Source organism: Myotis brandtii, unplaced genomic scaffold, assembly GCF_000412655.1.
Source record: "Myotis brandtii unplaced genomic scaffold, ASM41265v1 scaffold583, whole genome shotgun sequence".
In the NCBI taxonomy this organism is placed as follows: Eukaryota; Metazoa; Chordata; class Mammalia; order Chiroptera; family Vespertilionidae; genus Myotis; species Myotis brandtii.
In genome coordinates this window covers 1,355,127-1,378,790 of record NW_005370191.1, presented here as the reverse complement: position 1 = coordinate 1,378,790, position 23,664 = coordinate 1,355,127, and the positions used below count along the sequence as shown (strand labels likewise).

Here is a 23,664-nt window from a genome sequence, read left to right as displayed (position 1 = left end):
AAGATGGGAGAAAGGATGAAGACTGGGGCCAGCGAGGGGTTAGGGAACAGAGTGGGGAAGCAGCATGGTCCCGGCCGGGCACATGTGAATGTGAATGAGGGAGGAAATTAAGGACCAGAGGAAAGGGAGTGCAGGGAGAGGCAGAGAGAAAGATGGAGCCAGAAGGGACAGGAGACTTGGCAGCTGCAAGTGGCACGACAGTGCCAGGAAGGGCAGAAGGTTCTGAGTGCCTGGTGCTGGCATCCTCTGTCCAATAGGAGCCCTGGTGGCCTGGAAGGACCTTGCCCAGCTTGAGGGCCTTTCCAGCTGACAGTGCTGACAGCTTCAAAGGCCACAACAGGGTAACCACCAGGCTGGAATGCTTCCCAGCCGAGTTCAGATGTAAAGACTGAGATGGAGACACTAACCCTGTGCCGAAAGGCCGGGACTTGATCGCAGGCTCCCACGGTTCTTCTCTGAAGAGACCCACCACCGGAGGGGTTTTGGCCAAACAGTCTCTTTAAAATAATAAATGAGGTTCGCTGCTTCAGGTTCTCTGCTTTAAAGGTGGAAAGCCACCTAATTTAGTCACAAACTGGCCAGGCCTGTGTTACTCAGGATTCCAAGACCCTCTCACTGATTAAGTTCCGACATCTCCGAACACCATACCTTTCCTTGGTGGCAGTGGCAGCCTGAACCCCACTTCTGGGGCTCTCAGCTGACACTCACAGCCCCTTGAGGAACGCCACCCTATTTCTACAGTCACATATCTTCGTTAGACACAGCCAATATAAAAACATGGAGGTTTCTGCTTTTGCATATGAGTGGTATTTTGACTGATTAGCAGGAATTTGAAACAAAATACCTGGATACTTTAATAGATGTCACAGACATGCAGGAGCCTTCCACACCTCTCCTACCACAGGGGAGAGAAACAGAAGTAATCTGACAACATAGTAAGGTCTATCAGAAGCCCCTGCAGTGCCACACGACAAAACAGCCTCCTTCCCAGGGCCTGCACCTGATGCCTCGGGGAGAGAAGGGAAGAGCCTACTGCCTCAGGTCCCACTCCCATGGGCTCCAGGGAGTTGGGGGGAGGCTCCTCAACCTCAGGGAAAGGTCCATTCCCCAATGACACCAAACATCAGCACACACCTCTCCCCACACCCAGGCTGGAGCCACCCCTTCTTGCCGCCTGGGGTTGGCAATACTCTTGGCCTTCAGTCAGCCTGGGCATTGCTGTAAATTACCAAAAATCTCAGCAATGCTACCAAATCACCTTTTTTTTTTTTTTCAATAGCAGAAAAGAGTAACCTAAGAAAGGCCTGGAGGGAAGACCTGGGAGGAGGCAGAGGGGCTGGTGAGACCCTCTACTGTCCCAGGAAGGTAGCCGTCACTTTCTACTTTCTTCTATAAAAGGGAAGAGCAAAGATTTCTCTCCTGCACACATCCCAGCCCCCTGCCAGGGCTGAAGTAAGGCTAGGAAAGATGAGACAAAAGCCCTTGACAGACAGGTGCTGGTGTGTGTGAACAACACATTTTTAAAGTCTGCCTAAGGAACTCTTCTTTGGAAAAGACAATAATGCTGGGGAAAATGGAAGGCAGCAGGAAGGAAGGAAGACCAAATATGAGAAGGACTGACTTCACAAAGAAGCCCTGGGCATGTGTCTACTGGAGCTGAGCAGGGCTGTGGAGGACAGGACACTGTGCACATCACTCATTCAGTGTCGTCTGGAGTCGGAGCCAACTCAATGGCATGTAACACACAAGGAACTCTTACAGTGACACAGAAGCCAACATATTTTACTAACAGAAAACCTGTTTAATAAAAGCAAGGTTTCTATTTAACTTATGCCATTTATAATTTATCTCCCTAAACTTGACTTCTAAGCCGCTTGAAGATGGGGCCTGTGTCTTTCATTCAAAAAAGGACCCTCTAAGTGCTGGGGGTCAGACAGTGGTGGACCAGGCAGATATCATCAAACAAGTTACTGTCACAAACACCCTGTGACGAGGGCTAGGCCAGGGATGTACAGGCGTAGTGTGTGCTCACACGCTGTGGTGTTGAAGGATGAGGCTGGGGTTGGGCATGGAGGTGTGTCAAGGCCTGAGGTGGGGGGAAAGAAGAGACAGGGGCTGGCCACACACTAAGGAGGTGGGACTTTAGCCTCAGGGAACGGGTGTGGGAGGGGAGTGGCCCAGCTGGACATGCGATCTGGAAACACTACCTCTGTAGTACTGTAGACTCGAGGCTTGAGCTAGGGCTGGGGCTATGGAAATTGAAAAAAGAAAAATCTGACAGGTGTTTAGGAAATAGACAGTGAGTGTGTATTTGGGGGAGGGGAAGGTGTTAAGAGGAAAAGAAAATGGAGGTGGGCTGCTTGGGGAGAGGGGAGCTTGCATTGAGTCCAGGAATGCCAGAGGGAGAACTGTTCAGGGGAGACAAGCCGAACTCGATTTTTGGGTATTTCATTGGAGGGGGTGATGAATACATGGGTCTTGCGGGAGGTCTGAACACCAAGGGAGGACCCTGGACCAGCTGTCCTTGGCTGGTCACCTGGGCCTGGTGGGCAGAACAGGGGTGCAGGAGATGCTGGCCACTGAGTGTTGCTGCAAAGTCACTCAGAGATGTACAGACACTCGGCAACTCCCATCATAAACCATCTTGTGCCACCTGGTGCTTCTCTCACTCAGGATTATTTTCCATTTACCTGTTTTCTCCCTAAACTGGGAAAGTACACGGGGGAGAAAACGATCTTAGCAAATCTGCGCTGACTTGAGACACACCTGGCGAAGCTGCCGGGGTGCTGTGGTCCTGTGGCTGCGCCTTGGGCCTGAGCTGAGTGGGAACTGGCCCGACGGGTGGAGCACTGCAGGGATTCAGATGTAAATTTGCTCCCCTTCAGGCTTCGTTATTTTTCTTGTGTATATTTTATAGGCTCTTATGGAAATACCCATGTCAAAAGGAGAGTTTGGGAATATTCAGAATTGGGAATATTCAGAATTAAGTTACAATTCAACTTCCGCAGTGAATGGAGTCTGGCAAGGCCACAGAAGTAACCCAGGGAGACAGAGGCAGCCCTGCTTCAGGAGCACTTAGCTCACCCTGTTCCGAGCTTTTCTATAGATCCGTACTGATTTAGAAATAATACTTTCAAGTTACTTTCGATAACCTTATTACCGAACCAGCTGTGTGTATGAACACTTACCAGTGCGTCCCTGTGCATTAAGAGAAAATGTATGTCACACAAAGTCTAAACATGTATTACTGAGATGGGAAAAAACAAATCCTCTAGTTAAATTGCTTTGCTGTAATCAAAGATTAATCACGGTGTGAGTGTGTGCCTGTGTGTGAGCTCATGTATGTGTCCTCTCTTTTTCTTCAGGGTTTCTTTCTGGCTTTGGGCAAACCTGCCTATGCTTCACCAATAGTTACACTCTCTGGCAGGCAGCTTGCACTTCCATTCTAATAGCAGAATTAATTTTCCCAGATTTATAAGAGTTGGAGGAGCTAAGGGGTGGTTTTCTTTCTGAGCCTTCTAGGTCTGCCGCTCAGAAACCCTCAAAAACACGGCAGACAGCGGGCTTCAAAGTGCCATCTGTGCAGAGGCTCCAGCGCTGGCCCCAAGAGCAGCCTATCCCCTCTCAGTAACACAGCCAGGCAGCCTGGCATGCGGGTGATGATGTCTGGGCTGTGATGGAATGTTCCTTAGAGAATCCATGGCTGACTACAGCTGAGGTGGGCTGCTTCCCGGCATCCCAACAATAGGTAGGTGAGGGAACATGATCTGGCCCCACAAGGGCCCAGGCCGTGCAGAGCAGAACCAAGTGACGTTTTGTCGTCTGCGATGGTATTAGAAAAGCTATTAAGGTACATTATTTTACACATCCTCCCAGTCTCTCCATACTGCTTTACTTAATTTGTGATGAAATTGTTGAGAAAGGGTACTTAATGTAGGACAGTCAGTAAAAGTAATTTATCATCTTCCCGCTTCAGTGCTCACGTTATCAGCGAACTCATTTTCTGCATTCATCATGCAATCAGCCTATTATTTGCATATTAATCAGGCAGTGGACCATGAAAGAACTGCATCCCAGCCAAATGCTGCACTATCTCAGGAGAAACACTCAGTAATTATCATACATCAGTGTTATGATGTGGTAATTGATTATAACATCTTTCTGCTGCCCCTGGGGAGCCCCTCTGCTACCCCAGCTCCAGGCACTCTGGACAGACTTCTTTTCCTCCCCAAGTCAGAGGAACCACTGCTGCTCTCCGTGTGCCATTTCTGCGGAGTATTGATCCTCTCTCCCAATTTCGTGCGGTATTTAAACCATGTGGAACAAAACTGAGGGTAACTCAGGAATGAGGGGGTCTAGCCGGAGGAAGGCATGTTCCTCTGGACTCTGAGTGTGCTCTGTCCTCAGCCCTTTGGGTCTGGAGGTGCTGCTCCGGCTTCTGGTAAGTTCCCTATGGAATGAAATGCTACAACTTCAGTCTCTCCTCATGAAGTTGGTACAAAGGCAGTTTGGCTGCTTTATTTAGGTGCCAAATGACAGACTAATTTTGGCCCTCTTGTAAAGGACAAACGCAACATCTGCCAATTCGACTCTGGCTATATTTAGGAGTCCAGTTCCAAAGGGAAGAACGAAACAAAATCACGATGAAGTCAGCGAGGGAGCCTCCTGGCTGCTCCGATCTATCCGGGCCCCTCCTCCCTCCTCATGAGGAGTCTGAGTGTGGCCCCAGGGTGAGTCCACATGGGGTTGGGGCCACAGAGGGAGAGGACATGACAGCTCAAGGGCAAGGCAATCCTTTGATAGAGAAAGGCCCTCAGGCCACTGTGTATTTTTTCTTGGATTTAGATAGGAAGGGGTTTCAAAACAGCATGGACCTGCATCACAGGCCACATGAATTAAATACTTTCTGTTGCAAAACTTGATAGTCTGACTCTGCCAGTGATTTGTGCTGGGTTCTCTCCCCTTCTCCTGCTGATTCCCCAGAAGAAACACCAGGATAACGGAGGTATCTGACTTTCTATTCATTTTTGGTTTTGTCTTAGATTTGATTTTTGATATTTGTCCATTCATAATTTAAACCCAATTTTGTTCCTGTTTTGCCACACGGCCTTGACTTCTCTAAGTGTAGTTCCCATCGTGGAGGGATCAAGTCCTTAGGGCTGAGTGACAGCCTGCCTGGACTGGGCGCCCTGCAATATCTCTATGGTAGGGAGGCCGTTGGTCTCAGGACCACGGTGCTTCTTCCACCTCCTTCTTGACTGGGGGCAGAATGCCTCTCATCCCTGAGCCCTGGCCAGAGCCTTGGTTTTCTCAATCCAGAAGACAGAGGAAATCATGTCCATGATTAAGGATTAAAGACATTAGCATTGTGCGGGGCACACAGATGATGTAAATACGCCAGTTTCCTCATTTTATTCCAATTACTTTTCTAAAATTACCTGAGGATTTTTAGGCATTTAAGCTTCTTCATCTTTCCCTAGAACCAAACCACTGAAAACTGAAGTCCTCATTTGCTCCTATGACCTATTTTTGCCTCTTGTACTAAATGAGCAATGTACTATAAATTCGACTTTCTAAAGAAAGTTTACAAGGGAGAGAAAGGAGATGTGTCTAGAGACCTGTGATGAGGGCCTGCTGGGGCTTCCTCCAAAAAGGGAGTTAGGACATGCCAGCACGGAAGATTCAGGCAAAGCAACTGAGAGAACTTGATGGAGAAGGTTCTGCCACTCACCCATGTTAAGAGTCATCCCTACGTCCAGACAAGAAGGCCTGGTTCAGCACTAGTTTGCCCCAAATGGCCTGTGTGATGACCTGCAGTCTTACTCTCAAAGCTCAAGATTTTGGGCCAACTTCAAGGAATGGTAGACGAAGGGACAACGTCAAAGGACGGATGGCACTTCAGAGAAACCAAGACTCGAAGAGCTGCATGTAGGTCCTCCTTCAGGGGACCCTGGGTGCTGGCTGCCACCCGCAATGTTCGCACTTGATAATTTCCACCCAAGGAATGAGCGGCTGGACTTCTTTTCTGTTTCAAAGTCAGAGGCCTGACATTTCATGTGTGCAGAGATGCTATTCTACAGCTATCTGTGCACAGACAACATATAATGGCAGTGGCGGCAGTGGCAGCTGCTGTTCTGGAGGCTTTTATACACAAACTCATTTAAACCTCCCAACAGTCTCAGGCATAGGTACTTTATTTTTCCTATTTTACAGAAGAGGTCAAGTCACTTGCCCAAAGCCACACAGTCATCAGCGGCAGAGGCAGGATGAGCCCTCGGCAGTATGCTCTGAGCCTGCTGGCATACTGCTGCTTATGTGTGCTGGCTACTGCAAGATAGTTTATGTTTTGCTGTAGAAATCAATCTAAATACCTCTCACTAGTAATTGGTTAAATAAAATATGATATATCCAGATACAGAAATTCCCTACAGCTGTAAAAAGAGGGAACTTTATGTACTAACCTAGTAGTCTCCACCATGTATCGCTAGATGAGAAAGCAAAGCCCAGTGCCTGAGTCCTGCCCTTCTGAGTGGAAAAAATACCTAATACATGGGTTCTCTGCAGGAAATTGGGAACACAATCACGTGTGGGGAGGGCATCTGGGGCTGGGGGATGAGGGAGGGCGACTTAGTTTTTAAAAAGGTGGAAGCCCTTTTATATCTTACATTTTGTAAAAATGGTGCACTTTATTCAGGGCCCCCCCGCCCCCCCCCAAAAAAAATAATAGGAAAAACACTGAAATAAACCTCTTTAACTCTCTCCTTTTTTTGGAGAGGCACAGCGACAAATCCCACTCTGGGAGCAGAGAACTCTGGGGGCTAATTTATGCTGGAGCAGCCTTTCCCAGGGACATGTGCTGCTTTGAGATGAAACACTGAGTTGCCATCTCGCTCAGTGGCCACCCGGGCATGCCTGTGCAGGCTCTGCAGGTGCACTGTGCTCTAGAGGAGGACAGGCTGGATGGGGTGGGCTCGGCTTGTCCTACCCGTGTGTTACAGGCATGAAAGGGCCTCCACAATCCCTCTGCCCTCCTGTGTTAATGTTGCCGGGCGGCTGTTTCAGGATCACATGACCAGTCCCCACTGTGAATCCACCAAATGCTGGGGATGGCTGGGAGAGCTGACAAAGCAGCGTCCACACACAGGGAATACAGGGAGGTGATCATGACCAATCACCTTTCAAAGAACTGCGAGAAGTGCGTCCTCCTCTCCTGCAGCGTGCAGGCGGGGTGGGGGCTGCCCCTGCTCTGCCTCACCCTCCTCTGAGGCTGCTCTCAGGGGCGTCGAGCTGCAGCCTGCCTCTCATCTCTCTTGAAGAGTTAGCTGCAGACAACCGAACCCCTTTTTACCTTAGCTCAGTCCAAATAAGGTCAAAATCACTGAAAAGGCACTGGTGAGAAATAAATACACAGAATACAGTTTCCTAGACCATCTTGGCAGGCACAGGGGAGAGCAAGACACCACACGGCACCCAAGGTAAGGACCTCCCAGACCCAGGGGGATGTGCTCCAACTGCTGCCAGCTGAAGTTCCAGGGCACATACTCCTGCGACCGACAGCCTCCTCATTCCTCCGCCCCCCCCCCATTTGAACAGGGTCTTTCTCTTCATGGGGCTGAAGAACCTGCCCTTTGAGCATTGGGCCATCATAGCCCACTGACTAGTATGTGTCTTTCCCCATGTGATATCTTTGCTTCTCTACGAAGGTTTTCTGAGCCTCACAAGCCCTACCCTGCAGCACTAGACAATTTCTCTTTGAACTGTCCAGCTTGCCTGGGGTATATTCAGCAGCTGTTGGTACCACCCCATGTCCCAGGCAGTGCTCACACTCCACACTGGAGGCCATGCTGCCGCTGTTGTCTTGAGACACTTGCCTGCCTAATTGTGAAGATGAAGCAGAGGAAGCTCTTTCCCTGGACACAAATCTGGCCCTTGGTGGTCCACCTGCTAAGGTCTTAGGCAAGGGGTTTCCAGCCTCTAGCTTCTGTCCTGTCTTCTTCGGAATGGGATTGGTGAGAACCCTGGTGAGCTGTGCCAGCAATCACTGGCCAAGGCTCACCTCCTCTAAAAGAAAGAGCCACCACAGGGGAAAGGAGTACTCTGGGGTGATATGTGGTTTTGGGTGAGCCAATGTCACCACAGGGGCAGGCCACAAAGGTTACTTTCAAAGAGCAAAGGTCCTCCCTTCTATCCTGTGATGTACACCTTTCTTATTATACAAGCCTTAGGGCAGCAACAGCAACAGTATTCTACATAAAGAAAAGACAAATTCATCCACAATCCATTTTCCTACTGTCACTTTAAAAGAAAAATATAAGGCCTCTGAATTAGGGGCCTCTAATGCTTTCATCTTTTTCAAGAGTTCCCTTTTTGATGTGCAGAGCTCTCCACCTAGAATGTTCTTCTCCCTGACTCCTTTGCCCTTCACGACCCACTGCCCTCCTCTGGGCTCCCTCCCTCAGAGCCACGGGGCCCACCTGCACACTTGCAGCTATACATAACCGATAACAGACAACAGGAAGGTAGGTTTGTGTCTGAATCCAGAAACCTGTCCTTTCTTACCTCAGAGTAGAAAATTCCCTAATTATGGCACTCTTGATTAAAAAAAAGAAAAAAGAAAAGTCCTAATGCAGGTTACAACCAACCAAGAAAGAAAGAAAGGAATGGGGCACTTAGTTCTCTTGGCCACCATATTTCGTGGGTGTAGAAGGCTGAACCCCTGGCCAAATGATGCGTAGTGGCCACCTGCATCAGGAGGGGCACTTTCTAGTTGACATGCACTCTCCAGAATTCTTTTCTGTTTTTTGTTCTGTTGTCTATAGTTATGTATAAGTTAGTTATAGTCAAGCCTTTTCTGTTATTCAAAATAAATAAGGGTCAGAATAATTCTTTTTGGAGAGAACCAACAGTTACTTTCACTGATTTATTCTGATGAAAAAGAAGAGAGAAAAAATCAAATCAAATCCAGTCTAAGGCAGTGAATGGGGCTCTGCCTGCTTTAGAAAGTGCCATGGGATTTTTTGGGGGTGCAATTAGCCCCTCCTCTTCCTATTAGTGTATCCAAATGCCCCACCCTGATTTAGTCATTAAAACTGAGGAACTGATTGCTTATTCAAGGAAGCTGCATCAAATCCTACTGCTGAGTTCAAAGCACTAAAATCCTGGGCATATTTTCCTGGTCATCTCATGGGTACAAAGCAAGAGATGGTGCATATTAAAAGGAACACCGGCCTGTCCCTAACAAGGGGTTGTGGCCAGTAAATCTCCTGGCCGTGGAAGGCCATGTACAGCACACAGCTCCGTGGTCATCATATCAGGGATGGGGTACACATGGGACCACCCACGTTAGAGACAGACTGCAGCTGCTGTCTTCTCAGGAGGCAACTGATATTCTGCTGATTGAAAATAACAACACGGAGCCACGGAATTCGCCACGGGTGGGGAAGACTTGGAACCCGCAGTTCCTGACTGACACGCTGGGAAAAAGCCGGATATTTTGTGATTAATCTGAGGAGAATGGGCCATCCTTTTGCTTGTACAGCTTGCAATAATCCATCTGAAGCTGGGGTGGATGATTGTTAGCTACAACGCTGAAACACTCCCATATTAAAAAGTTATAAAGCCAAGTGCACTGGGCAACAATCCTCTATCAGATTTCTGTATGTAATGACTAAGGTGGCAGCCAGGACAATCCGTTCCTCCTCCCACCCCTCCTCCCCTTTAGAGTTGTCTTCTTTCTTCTTCCCTAGGGGCAAAAAGATTAATCACACCAAGAGAGCGAGACTATAAAGAGCTTTAAGGAATAAAAAAGAAAAAAATCCAATGGTTTACTACATCATATCTACCTATCTATGTACCTACCTACAAAGACACACACACACACACACACACACACACACACACACACACACACACACACACACACACCCTTTGCTACAGCTCAAGGCTTTCTTCCCTTTAAACACACTGCTAAATAGTAAGCAATTACTGCAGGCCATAGGCAGAGAACACAGCCTTGCTAGGCCCCTCCCTCTCCTTCCACATTAAGTGTTCCTCCCTTCTGCCCCACCCCCTGCATTGCTATTGCTAAAGCCAAAATCAGAAGCTAATGGGTGATGCCTGGGGCGGAAGACAAACAAAAGGAAGACTTAGAGAACCAATTCCAAAGGACTACCTCCAATTCTACCTTCAAATAGGTCTGCCATATTAGATCAGAGTCCCTGTATATAACCACTGCCCCACCTCCCATGACACTGGACATGGGGGCTTTGAAAGAAGACAATACAAAAATGTTTGTAGAAAACTAGACTACCAGGAAATATATGAACAGGTAACTCATATGACTGGCATAGAACCCTCTGTACTCCTACTCTTCAAGGCCTCAACAGCTTCAACAAAAAGCACAGGTTACTAGCTGAAAATGGCACATCAATTTCCCTTAATGCCCAAGGCTATCACCCCAATGCTCAGATCATCAAAGGAGCATTCAGAAATGGTTATAACCACCAAGAGGAAAAAAATGATGCAATCATTGTTTCCCTCCCCTTATCATAAAACTGATCAGCAAGTTTGACATACAAATCATTAAGGAAAATAGAGATACTGAGAGGCAACAAAGTTGGGCAGAAAGAGACAGACAGGAATTCTTCAGTGAGGAAAACAGATTCCTGGGTCAGCAGTTTCCTGTTTAAATGAGTGAGGCCATTCCACTCCTGGGGCACCCTATCGCCATGGTAACTAAGCGCAGAGCCACGCATTAGGTCCACACCATCTTGGCAACAAAACTATAGCTCTTACTGAAGGGCTATGAACAGAAGGCAAGTCTTCCAAAGCCCTGCACCTGGGAGGCTAATCTGACCTCCAGGCTAGTTTGGCAGCCTGAATTCTCACCAATATTCAGGTATAAACCAACTCATGGTTGGAATTACCTTCCTGCAGCCAAGATGCCCCGGGGTAGAGACCTCATGGAGCCACCACCAAGGCAGAGCATCCTTCTGGGTCTGGAGTCTCTTGGAAGGATTCTGAGGTAGCCATGGTGAGAACAGGGACTCAGAATCCTGGAGAAATCCTAGGACCAGAGGCCTCACTCCCCTTTTCTGGGGGAGCAATGCTGAATGTTTCCTCGGAGACACTGCTCTTTTAAGCTGTCAAGAAGATTCTGGAGTCTTCTATAGGCATTCATCCCAATGATTTCCGTCATTGTAATTCTGTCTTTTGAATCTAAATGCCACATATTGAAAAGCACAGCTACTTTAATTCTTTGAAACAATCTTAAAGAATAACACTGATTGTAAAGAAACTTCAAATAAGGAAAACTACCAGCCACAATCCTGCCACTGTGCAAAGATCTTTCTTCCAATTTTGAAGCACTTTCTAGCTTTCTTGATCTAGAAAAGTGTTTTTGCATAGTTACCATAATGATACTTGAAAGTTTGTATTTTCCTAGGATATGAGAAATATTTTTCCACATTTCTCCAGTCATCACAATCGTTGTTTGTATTGATGGCTTCCCTACTGCTGACCGACCATGGGTGCACTGGGTAAGTGATGTGCAACCCATTTCCTGTCTTACTGAGATGACATAGGGAGAGGTCTGCCTGCCACTTCTTTACAGAAGCCACTGGTGCTTTACTTTTATCGAGGCTCACTGCCTCCCCCTTCCTCTCTCTTCCAATCTGCAAACTCCCCAAGAGTTTTACATCACTTTATTTTATAAAGTAATTTGATATCTTACAAATATCATTTACATTCCTCTTAGGAGCCCTGTGTGTTTTCCTAGGTTGGAAATGTGACTGCTGTATGAATGTTCCAGCACGGTAGCGATTACCTGCTACACAACAAAAAGCCAAAAGCCATTCTTCCAAGATTTGTTCGGACACGGAGAAGGTTTTGGCATCGATCATAACTGACTTAGAACTGCAGGAGATTTCCTGTTTTATTTAGGAACAGGGGGTTTTGATCTAAGAAATGTTAGTCACAGTCTGCCAAGTTCAGTCCTGACTCTGATGGGGTAGCAAAGGCTGTGGAGAGTTTAACAGGAGGCCAACTTTCTGTTAGAGCAAGAGGCAAGGCTGATTTTCCATGCAAACGTCTGCAAACTCTAGCACGAACAACTATGCCCATTATTTTCCCTGATGAATGCTGAATGTGAGCCAGTACTGCCTAAGTTCTCCAGGACTGGGCCAGCCCAGAAATGAAGAGAGAGGAAGGTCCACCTGATCCTTCTTCAGATGGACTATTCCATTTAGATACCCAGCCAAGAAGCCTACAGCTCGGGCAAGATGCAGCCTTCCAACCTCCATTTTGGTCAAAATCAGATGGGACACCTAAAACAAACAAGAAAACCCAACCGGGAACTTCGCTGCAACCTACGCGCTCGGGCTGCATCTGTGTGTGGGTTTGGCATCTTGTAGTGGTAGCGGCCGCTGCTGCCCAGCTGTTCCCTCACTACACATGTTTTCCCTCGTAAAACTTCCAGCAGGCTGGCGGGCTTCGCGCTCCTCACTTAGCTTTGTTTGTGTTTTCAATGAATCAATGGGATATGGAGACTAATCAAGATGTTTAGAAAAATAAAGAAAGGAAAAAAGAACAGCTCGTGATGCTGGCTGTTCCTGAAAGCTGGGTGAGAAAAGCTCTGTGCAGGAAGGACCCGGAAGGGGGTCTAGGAACATGGGCACGTGGGCCAGCCCTTGGGTGCACAGCAGAGGTGCCACCTCAAGGACCTTACAGATCTCAGATGCCATCTCTGCCCGTATCCCAGGCCCTCCATCACCTGCTCCCAGGCTGGATCCCTGGCTTCAGCCCCACTCAGCTGTGTCCCTGGCTCTCCATCCAGTCACATACTGAACTGACTCTTCCTGCCTTCATTTTCCTCTTGCTTGAAGGCAGCCTAGAATCTTCCAGAGGAACCTGACTGCCCCTTACCATGACCCCACTGGGAGCGATGCATGCCCATTCCTTGTGCCCTCCTATCAATGGAAGTTCCAAGCACAGAATCTGTCCCTGACTTGAACCGCAGCCTGCAGCCGTGAACACAAGGCTTTACACCTAGAAATAGACAGACTGATGAGAGAATGCGGCGAGGAGCAAGAAAAGGCTGCAGGAACTCTGCACTCAGCTGCCGACTCTCTCTCTCCCCATCAGAAACTACATCCACAAGGACAGTTTGCCAACAGCCTACCATGTTTTCAGCTCCCATATCCAGAACGAGGGGCCCTTTGAGTATCCCTGTTCCAGACCAGAGGACAGGAAAACATATGTGGCAGGGAAATATTTCATACAAAACAAGAGTAATCAGCTATTTACCTGAGCTCACACAGCCTTGCTGCAGAGGGTCCTGTAGTGACGTCACAGAATGGAGGACTAAATAAGAAAAAGAAATACAATTAAATGAGGAAAAAAGTCCAGGGGTTTAAAGCTTTCTAATTAACTGAGTTTAGCAGAGGGGGGACAGCATAAAGTCTCAAAGGCCTAAGAGAGGGTTCCCCACTCCTTATGGGGAGAGGCCAGAATGCGGGGTCCACACAGGCAGGCAAAGTGCTGCTGGTAGAAGGTAGAATCCTGTCTGGGGAACAGGCAGAGGCTGTCGCCCATCACAGCTTTCACCTCTGTGCCTTTGGCTGATCTTTCCTGATTCCCCGATTTAGCTACTTGACTTTTACTTATATTTATGTATAAACAGCATTTCCTTAATTGGTAACTCATTTTCTGCTGCTTATAAAATTAGCTAGGCACAATCTTCTCTCTCCTAAAAAACCAAGTGAGTCCCATGGCAACAGGTGGTGCAGGAAGAGGGGCAGTTCTCTGCCTGCAGTGCCATGTGGCTGGCCGCCTTGTGCCCAGATGCCCCTTCTCCCTCCCTGCAGCAGCTCAGGACTGCCCTCACCTGGCCCTTGTTGTTGTCCTTGGACCGGCAGGACGCCCTGGCCCAGCTCGCCATTTAGCCAGAGCTGCATCCGGATGAAGGGTTCTCGGCCTTTCTGGGTCAGCTTGCTCCATGGCTTCGGCCGGGACAGCATGTCACTGACACTGCCCTGGGACAGGCCCAGCACCTGGAATGGCAGACAAAGACCACTGCATCAGCGCTCAGGGGTGAGCGTGAGGCTGTAGTGACATGCACGCACGCTGCGAGGTGTGACAGAAGACGCACAGGGAGTGCTTCTGGGAGGAGTGGAGAGCCAGTGCTCTAAGGATGGGGATAGCCTGGGGTGGGGAATACTTTTCAAGGTCATTGCTAGGCTGATGCCCTGGCATGAGGAGCCATGGTTATAGCCACAGCTTTCAGCTCCCAGGGAGAGGCAGCCTGGGAAAGGGAGGGGTGGGGTCTCCCTCCTGCCAAGGCTGCAGGGTCGTCGTCTTGACAACCCAGGAGGAAACATTGAAACCACCTTGCTCTTTGCCTGGTGGCGCCAGGAAAGGCTGAGGTGCTGAGGCCAAGGAGCCCTTTAGAGGCAGAAGCAGCGGATACTGGTGGGATGCTGGGAGCCAGTCTTCTTTGCTGGTGCTGGGCCAAGTTGGCATTTAGAAAGATTTGCTCTCTCTGATCCCATCCTGCTCTACAGTAGGGGCCCAGAGGTGAACTGGTGGCAACGGGGGAGCCAGTCTGGGAGGAAAACTTGCTGTAGACAATCCACGAGTTGCACATACATTCCCGGGTTTTCTTATGCTCACATATGGCCATACATATGTATGGGCACAAACACCCCCCACAGGACACAGATGCAGCCCAGGGATATTTAGGGGCTGCATCCGATCAGTCTTTTGAAAAGTTCTCAAGTTTCAGAATAAACTGCACTCGTGGGCCAAACAAGTTCAACACTATTAAGTCTGCTAAATTTAAGGCATGAGCACAAATGTCTATTTAAATGTTCTCAAATGATATTTTTACAACACTGAACTAGAAATTTCAAGGGACTTTAAATTTTCATCCTCATTTCTATTCCCCCATCACCTTTTAAAAAATCAGGACAAAGAGATCACAATCAGGTATTGCAAGGAGTCACAGCACCACACTGCGACCACTGAAGTGAATGAAGGCAGGACAGTGTGGGGGTAGGGGTGGGTGGGTAGGCCCCTTGAAGCCACTGCTGACCCAGCCACACACCCCTCAGGGAGGCTGCCTTTTAGGGGAATGGAGCACTTCTCATTATGCTCAGCATTCGTTACTTAATTTAAAATGATCCTGGGGTATTATGTTTATCTTATACTAGAGGCCCGGTGCAAGAAATTCATGCATGGGGAGGGGGGGGGCGTTCCGCAGCCTGGCCTGCGCCCTCTTGCAGTCCGGGAGCCCTCGGGGGATGTCCGTAGGGCGCAGGCCTAAGCCATCAGTTGGACATCCTTAGCGCTGCCTGCAGAGGTGGGAGAGGCTCCCGCCACCACCGCTGCGCTTGCTGGCGTGAGCCCGGCTTCTGGCTGAGTGGGGCTCCCGCTGTGGGAGTGCACTGACCACCAGGGGGCAGCTCCTGCATTTAGCGTCTACCCCATGGTGGTCAGTGTGCATCCAAGTGACCAGTTGTTCTGCTGTTCAGTCGATTTGCATATTAGCATTTTATTATATAGGATTTTACAGGCCTGGTAAATCCCCATTATCCAGAATCTAGTTACCAGGAAGTGCCAAGAACAGAAAGGGTCTGGGAGCTCATCCTTAAGCCACTGTGAGTCAGGGAAGGACGGTATGGAAACAAGGGCTTCCAGGGCTCTGGGCAGCCCTGCCCGGGGCCACCTCCAGCCATGCATTCCTGGGCAATCACTTAATCTCTGGCTGGAAAGTACCTCAGTGCCTTCTGAATCATGAGAAAGGTGCAATTATGCTTTGCACAGCCTTGGTGTTCTCTGCACGCTGGCTGTCTCTCTACGTGGTCAGATCCTTTTTTGGCCAAAGAAGCCTGCAGAGCTGCCTCTGGACTGCACTTGGCAGCAGAGGCAGGACTTTAATTCAGTCACCTGTCAGCTTGGGGCACGTAGGCAGTTAACTTCCCTGAGCCTCGGTTTCCTTGGCTGTCAAATGGCCACTTTACCATCCCCCTCACAGTGTGACTAAGTGGTCTAAAGGAGCACAGTTGGTTAGAGGGTCTAGCCCAGAACCTGGTCCCCAAAGGGACACAGCAAATGGAACATTCACCAGCCAGCCTTTCCAGAAGTTTGGGAGTGGACAACCCATTATACTCATTGGTTAATGCAATGGGTGACAGCAATGTCCTCTAGATACTTAGTTGTAAGCAATGAAAATAGATGGGAAAAATCAAGCACCCAAATCGAATCCCTTACCTTTTCCCCGAAGATCCGCTGACAAATGCCATTCTTGGCCAGCTTCTCTTTCACCTGCCGGGTGAGCTCGATGGTGTCCACCTCCTGGTACATGTAGATCTCATACTGCTCAGGCGTCAGTGGAGGGACAGAGGGCTTGGTGGGCTTGGACAGGGGCACGATGGGGGAGGAAGGCAGGGGGCTGTTCTGGGGCGTCTCGCTGCGGCTGGCTCCGGTCAGGCTCAGCTCTGAGCTCTGGGAGTACGGTGACTCAGCGCTGGGCCATTCTTTCCAGTATTCAGAGGAGGAGGAGGAGGGTCCCTGGAGCTGGCTGCGTTCAGCTCTTGCCTGGCTGCTGCCACCTTTTTCTTTCCCGCTGCTGGCTTCTTCGGCCTTTGTTTCTTCGGAAGGAGGGTTGTTCTTTCTCTCTGGCTGCACGGTGCTCCACCAGTGGTCCTTCCACCCGCCACTGCGGCCCAGCTCGTTCTTCACGTGTCGCAGGACACCGGGTGTAGAGTCGGTGGCTCCCTGGAGGTCCAGTCCAGGTGCGTCCTGGGACTCCTTTTTGAGGGCTGGGGGGTTGGGCAGAGCAGGGTTGCTGGAATCAGGGGCAGAGGCGGAGGCGGGCTTCTTCAAGGAGATGGCTAGAGGAGGGTAGCTGGACACCGAGGACATGGGCGAGGTGGATATTAACTTGGGGGTCAGGATGGTAATGTCAGTCTGTGTCAGTGGCGTTTGTTTTAAGGCGGGGTCGAGGGCAGCTTGTTGAGCCTCCATTTCTCGGCGGGCTTGCTGCAGGATGGAGCGAATGGCGTCATCGGAGTTCCCACTGCCGGATGTGGAAGAAGGCTGGGCGGGCTCTGCTGCACGGAACAAACACAGAGGAGGTTAGATGGTGGCCCAGCCGCCACCTCTCCAGGTGAGCATGCTTCTTTCACTCCACTTCTTCCTAACCTGACCTGCCACAAAGTGCAGATCACTTGGGAGAACTGCATAGCTCTATTTGTCCAGCTGTGCCCCATCAGTGAGACATTCGTGCATCTTGTGTGATAAGACAGAGGGAGTACGCAAATAGTCAGTGACACCCATCCTGGACTTTCTTTCCCTGATGATTTAAAACTATTCTTGTGGTTTTTCTATATTCTAAAATGTTAGTGGTTTTGTCAAACTTTAGAAACATGATTTCTGTTAACAGTGTTGGTGAGAGACCAGTCTCCCAGTGTAAGTGACTGTGTTTGGGTTAGCCCAGATTCTCTTCTGGGTGGGTGACTGTCGTGTGGCCAGCAACCCGAGCCCCACAATGAGGGGCAATGGGCAGGGACCCAGGGCTGTGATCCCTGGGGAATCACAAGGCATCACTGGGCTTCAGGATTTCCATCTGTAAACTTGGGATGGGTAATGGACGAGATCAGTGGTCAGCAAACTGCGGCTCGGCAAACTGCGGCTTGCGAGCCACATGCGGCTCTTTGGCTCCTTGAGTGTGGCTCTTCCACAAAACAGAAGTCGGTATTTTGTGGAAGAGCCACACTCAAGGGGCCAAAGAGCCGCATGTGGCTCGCGAGCCACAGTTTGCCGACCACGGGACTAGATCAAGGATTCTATTTTTTCTTGTTGTTGTTAATCCTCACCTGAGGATATTTTACCATTGATTTTTAGAGAGAGTGGCAAGGAGGGGAGAGACAGAGAGAAACATGGATGTGGGAGAGAAACATCGATTGGTTGCCTTCTGCGTGCAGCTGCACCGGTATATGCCCTTGACTGGAATCAAACCCGGGACCCTATAGTCCACAGGCTGTCGCCCCATGCACTGAGCCAAATCAGGAGGGCTAGATCAAGGATTCTTAACTCGAGCTGTGCACCAGAATCACCTGCTTCGCTTAAGATGCACACACCCAGGCCCCAGCCCTGCAGTGTGTGATTGAGAAGCAAGTGTGGGATTGGACCAGCACCTGCATTTTCAACCAGCTCCCGGGGAACTGCGGAGGGAGGCCCTGCTTGAGAGATGCTGGGCTGAATGCTCCCTCTGGCTGAGTCAACTCTGTAATGTGCCTTCATATCTGGGGGAGGAAGTCATACAAACTGGCTCTTCTCCTTTAAATGACACTGAAAAATGCCTCGAACAACAGTGACAACCTTTAATGCCTCTTGAGGACTTCACTTTCCTGGTTAACAGGAGGCCCTCCCTTTTCCAACTCACCTGACACTCACAGTGTCCTCCGGGTGAGGGCAGTACCACATCTTCAGGAGAGAAGATGATACACCTCGAGGTGGGCCTTTCATTCTCAATTCAGGGGTATTTCCTACGCTGCCTGGGGTGCCCTGCCAAGTTTTCTGTTTGTTCTGCCACCCAGAGGAGGGACTTGCTTAAACCTCAACTCTGGCCTTGAGGGTGAGAACATACCAAATTGAAAGCTCCAGGGATCCTCAAACTTTTTAAACAGGGGGCCAGTTCACTGTCCCTCAGACCGTTGGAGGGCCGGACTATAGTTTTAAAAAAAACTATGAACAAATTCCTATGCACACTGCACATATCTTATTTTGAAGTAAAAAAACAAAACGGGAACAAATACAATATTTGTATTTGCATGTGGCCCGTGGGCCGTAGTTTGAGGACCCCTGCTCTATCCATTGCCAGGCTTGATCCCACAGGAGTCATTTCCTATCACTCTGGGATCTCTGGAAGGAGGCAAGTGGCAACAGAGGGCAACGTGCTGGGATAGGAGTTGAGAGATCAGGGTTTCCATCCAGAGTCTACCAGCTACTGAGTTTGGGCAAATTATTCTAACTTTCAGCGTATTAATCAGGAATAATAGGATAACAAAATCTGTTTTCCAGGGTTGTTGTGAGGAACTGGTTTGAAGACCTAGGTTAAGGTAGCTAAAAATGCCCAGCCCAGGCCTGCTTCCTAGAGGGAGCACTGAGTTCACCTGATGAACAAGCAATGTGGGAGTGGGCAGCCTGGGGAGAAGACCCCCTGACCATGGGGGTGGCCCGTCCTCAGTTGCCACAGCTGCCCGAAGCCAGGCCTGGCAGGAGCCCTGTGCTCAGGTTCACGGAGGGGCTCTGCAGAGCAGGGCTTCATGCCTAAGGTAACTCAGGCACCCAGTTTCCTCTCCAGCGGTGTGAGCTCAATCTATGGCATGGCGCGCTTCTCATTCAAAGCTCAACCAGAGAAACGCCGAAATGTGGGAGTTCTCTCCTCTTAGAGGAGGCAGATCTCAGGAAGCTCGGGGCCAATTCCTGAGGCAGACTAGATGTGGACCGCAGAGGAGGACATCCATCCATTAAAACCCCCTGTTCCTCCTAGCAACATTCACTCCATAGAGCAGTTGTTAAGAATTTATTTTTCACCCACTCTTTTTCAGTAGTGTTTGGTTAAATATGTATCCAAATAACAAAAAGGCGATATTGCATTTAAAAAAGAACTACTAAAGTAAGTCAACAAGATCCTAGATCATGGGTACCTTATTGACTCAATGTTCAAGAATGACAGAAAAAGAATGGTAACTATTAGCAAAAGACCTACTGCACTTGCCTAAATACTTGAAAACATACATTCTGCCCTTTTTTTAATTGAAAAGTTAACTACTGCTGACCAGAATGCCCAAGACAATATTCTAATTAAGTTTGGAAAACAGTAGTCAAAGAAGTGGAATCCATACCAGTTTTTTGCACTTGCAGTTCCCTTTTGGCTTGTTCCAGGATAGACTTGATTGCTTCATCGGACCCGGTCTCTGAGGCTCGGATCCGGGTGGTGATGTTACCTGCAAGGAGAAGCCACACCAATGACATCAAACCCACACCTGGAACAAGAACCAGTGCCGCACAAAGATGTCATTCTGATCAACAGATCTCACAGGAGTTGAGGCTGGTGATGGTAAGGAGGCAGGTATGGCCTCCCATTTACCTGTACCTGCTGTGCATGCAACTTCATAGCAGGTACCGTGACCCCATGCATAAAGGGCTTCGTGCTGAATCTACCTGACGTTGAATGTTATTCGGCCAGTGGGATAAGCTCTCACATTTACTCAAGCCGGACACCCATGGATTGGGACCAGGGAGAGAAAATCATTTAAAAGCAATTCCAATAACTGCTTTGACATGGGGCTATGTTCAAGGTTCTGTACGTGTATTTGAGGATGGTATCCCAAAAGGAAAAATGGAAAAGAAGGGTAAAAGGTTGAGGCCGATTACCTATTAATCATTTGGATGTACAAAGTAAAGAGGCTAAAGGCTTAACTTAAAATTTTCAATCTGTTATCACATCCTGTCTTTTAAAAGTTTATGAATGAGCCCAGCCTGTGTGGCTCAGTGGACTGAGCATCGTCCCATGCACCAAGAGGTCACTGGTTCGATTCCTGGTCAGGGCACATGTCCAGGGCTTGGTCCCCAGTAGACCGTATGCAGGAGGCAGCTGATCGATGTTTCTATCTCTCTTTCCCTCTCTCTAAAATCAGTAATACATTAAAAAAAATTATTAATGAGGAGAGGAGCCTACAGAAATCCCTAAAGGACAAGAATTCAGTCTTTTGGTTACATGGTGATGCTTTGCAGAGTAGCTGCAATACAGATGTATTGAAGCTACTACGGCCCGGGGGCTGGCCCCAGTTCTTTCTGGAAGCCATCCACGTTTTAATTTTTCACTACCTTACTAAACATAAACTGCCACACCAAACCATTTAAAACCCAGCCTACCACTGGGACCAAGCCCCATTAGAGATGCCACTCTAAGGAGTGTGGTCGGGGTTGGCTAGCAGGGCCCACAGGAAAACTGATTATGATTGGAATTTGTCCACTCTGTAGCACCTTCAACGTATTTCAGAATTAAAAGATAGTACAAGGAAGCAGCAATATCTCATTTGACTTAGTCACCTGATTTTTCTCAGAGCAACAACTGTTATTCTTTCACCTGCTTCTGAGAAAATGGAAAAGGTATAATTTGAATCTAACGGGGTTTGGGATTCTTATTTGGGGACTAAATCTTAGTGGTGGAGCCCACCTCTTCTGCACTCGGTAGAGTGCAAGCAGCTCAGAAGGAAGGGGCCTTGTGTACTTGAACCCGTGCTTTGTTTTATACTTACTATCTGTTTTTCCATCAGGTTCCAGGCCAGAATCACACTGCACAGTGTTAACCCAAATACACAGCTAAGGACATGCTGCTTCCTAGGTTACTAACTGCAAAGAAAAACACCTGCCTGCAACATACCTTCAGACCCATTTCTTCGTTTCGGTACTTCCTGAAATAGTCTGTTCAGGCTCTGGCCTGGATTCTCTGTTGAAAAACAAGTGTGGTAAGAACAAAACAATCAGGGGGATGGTGGTGTTGACGATATGGGCTGCGTGACATGAAATCTGAGCCACCTGTAACTACCGAGAGGGCTCGGGGCTTCCTGTGCAACTTGGGAGCTACCAGAAACTTCTGAGAGGCCCTTCCCTGGCTGATCGGCCTCAGAGGCCATGGCTCTGCTGCAAAAGGAGATCAGATGGACCTGCGGCACCAACGCCACCAGGGCAAACAGAGGGAGCACTGCCGCCAAGCGAATCGCCCACCAGCCCCCGGGACAAAGCTCACATTAATCATCCAAAGACAGTTAACATCGCCATAAAAACCTCGATGTGCCTTATGTAAACTGATGCTGTTTGAATGTCTCCCTTTGATTTGAGCCTAAATTTCAAGTTTTTTCAAACGTGTCTAAGATTACCTCTCTCTATCATTGTTGCTTTAGCAGAATGATCCCCTGCTGTTAGAGAGGGAAGGAATTCTTTCAATTATGGACCAGATTGACTTTTTATCATTTTATGGAGGGTGGGGTAGGAAAGATGTTTTAATGAAACTTTCATGTATTTAACTCAAGGCAGGCGTGTTTTGCTTATAATGCTAAATAAATCACTAAATAGAACATAGGCACTGGGAGCGAGTTGGCCACAAGACACACTCCCTTCTGTGTGGTGGGAAGAGAGGACACACTCGACGGAAGCAGCTCTGTGTGAGGATGGACCCCGCTGCTGCTGCTGCTGCTCTAGGGCTGGTTGGTACCTCAAGAACTCCTCCTCATGTGAGGCCAGCACCCAAGGCCAATCGATCCCTGGACACTAAACACGCTGAGATATTGTATGTAATGTAATTCTACCGATTCAATACACAGTACTGAAATACTGAGTTTACTACATGTGAGGTGATGAGCGTGTTTCAGAGGCTGGATCTCCCAAATCTAACAACTTTTACTCTTTGCCAGTTGACCCTTGAACTCTGGAAATAGTAGAGCTGAAGAGAATTTTACCTGATGTGATGCACAAATGTTTCATCACACACAGACACACACACAGCACTCTGTGACAGGCTCACACGCTGGTGCCAACCCATGAAAGTCTCTCACCTCTTTGTCTGCCTTGGATGCTGCGAAGAGCCAAGATGTTCTGCTCATCCGAGAGGAACTGCTTCATCTTGTGAAAAGGCTCCTTCCCGCGAACAGTCAGTTTATTCCATGGTTTGGGCCGGGCCAGAATCTCGCTCACGGACCCTTGAGACAGTCCCAAGACATAATGTCCAAAAATGCGCTGTCCAATATTGTGCTTGATCAACTGCTCTTTCACCTGCCGGGCGATTTCTGCAGTGTCTATCTCCTCGCCCTCGGAGACGCTCCCAGCACTTTCTGACTGGCTGGGAGACGGGGCCATGCCATTTACATCTGGGCTTTGTTGTAATGGACTTTGGGAAGATATGGAGTTTGTGCTGTATGGACCTGTTGAAAAAATCATGCTTGTGCTTCCTGCTTCCTGCATGGCCTTGGAGTAGAAGGACTGCATTAGCTGTCGTTGGAGGAGAGAGTTTAGTGCAAATTTTCCCGTAGAAGCCAGGGGTAGGCTGGGGCTTGCCAGGGATGAGCTGAAAAAGTCTTGCGTTAACCCCGCTGGTGAGAACTGGTGTGTACCATTAGTATTGGAAGCCTGCTCCCCCGTGTTGCGGGGCAACTGAGGAGGGGGCGCCGGCAAAGGTCCAGGACGCCGACTCTCAGGCTGGTCTTTCCCTTTTCTCCTGGCTGACCCTACAAGGAAGGGCAAACATAATGCATTATGGGGGATTCAAAAGGGAAAAAAAACCAAGACCAAAATGCAAAGTTTGCCCCACATAAGGGAAAAAAAGTGCATATTTTACAAGGGCCAATGAGCAGTGTTGGTTTGTTTTCAATTGAATTTTTAAATCAGCCAAACAAGGCCCCCCGGAAACAAGCAACATGCATTTCATGTTTGCACCTTTCTTGTACGTTGCAGCCTGGAGAGTCCCCTTGACATAGATTCAAACTCCTAAAGTGACAAGGAGCCGGTACCACACACAGTAGAGTTGACAAGTCGCGGGCCTCTGGCATTCGAGCTATTGCCAGGAGAGCCCCACCTGAGGAGCAGCAAACACTGACATTC

At 48.8% G+C, this 23,664-nt stretch overlaps 1 protein-coding gene across 2 annotated transcripts in view; it reads right to left on the bottom strand.

The window, feature by feature from the left end:
• Positions 1-23,664, bottom strand: part of CUX1 (cut-like homeobox 1) — a 339,346-nt gene that overhangs the window by 48,356 nt on the left and 267,326 nt on the right. The window lies entirely within an intron of this gene.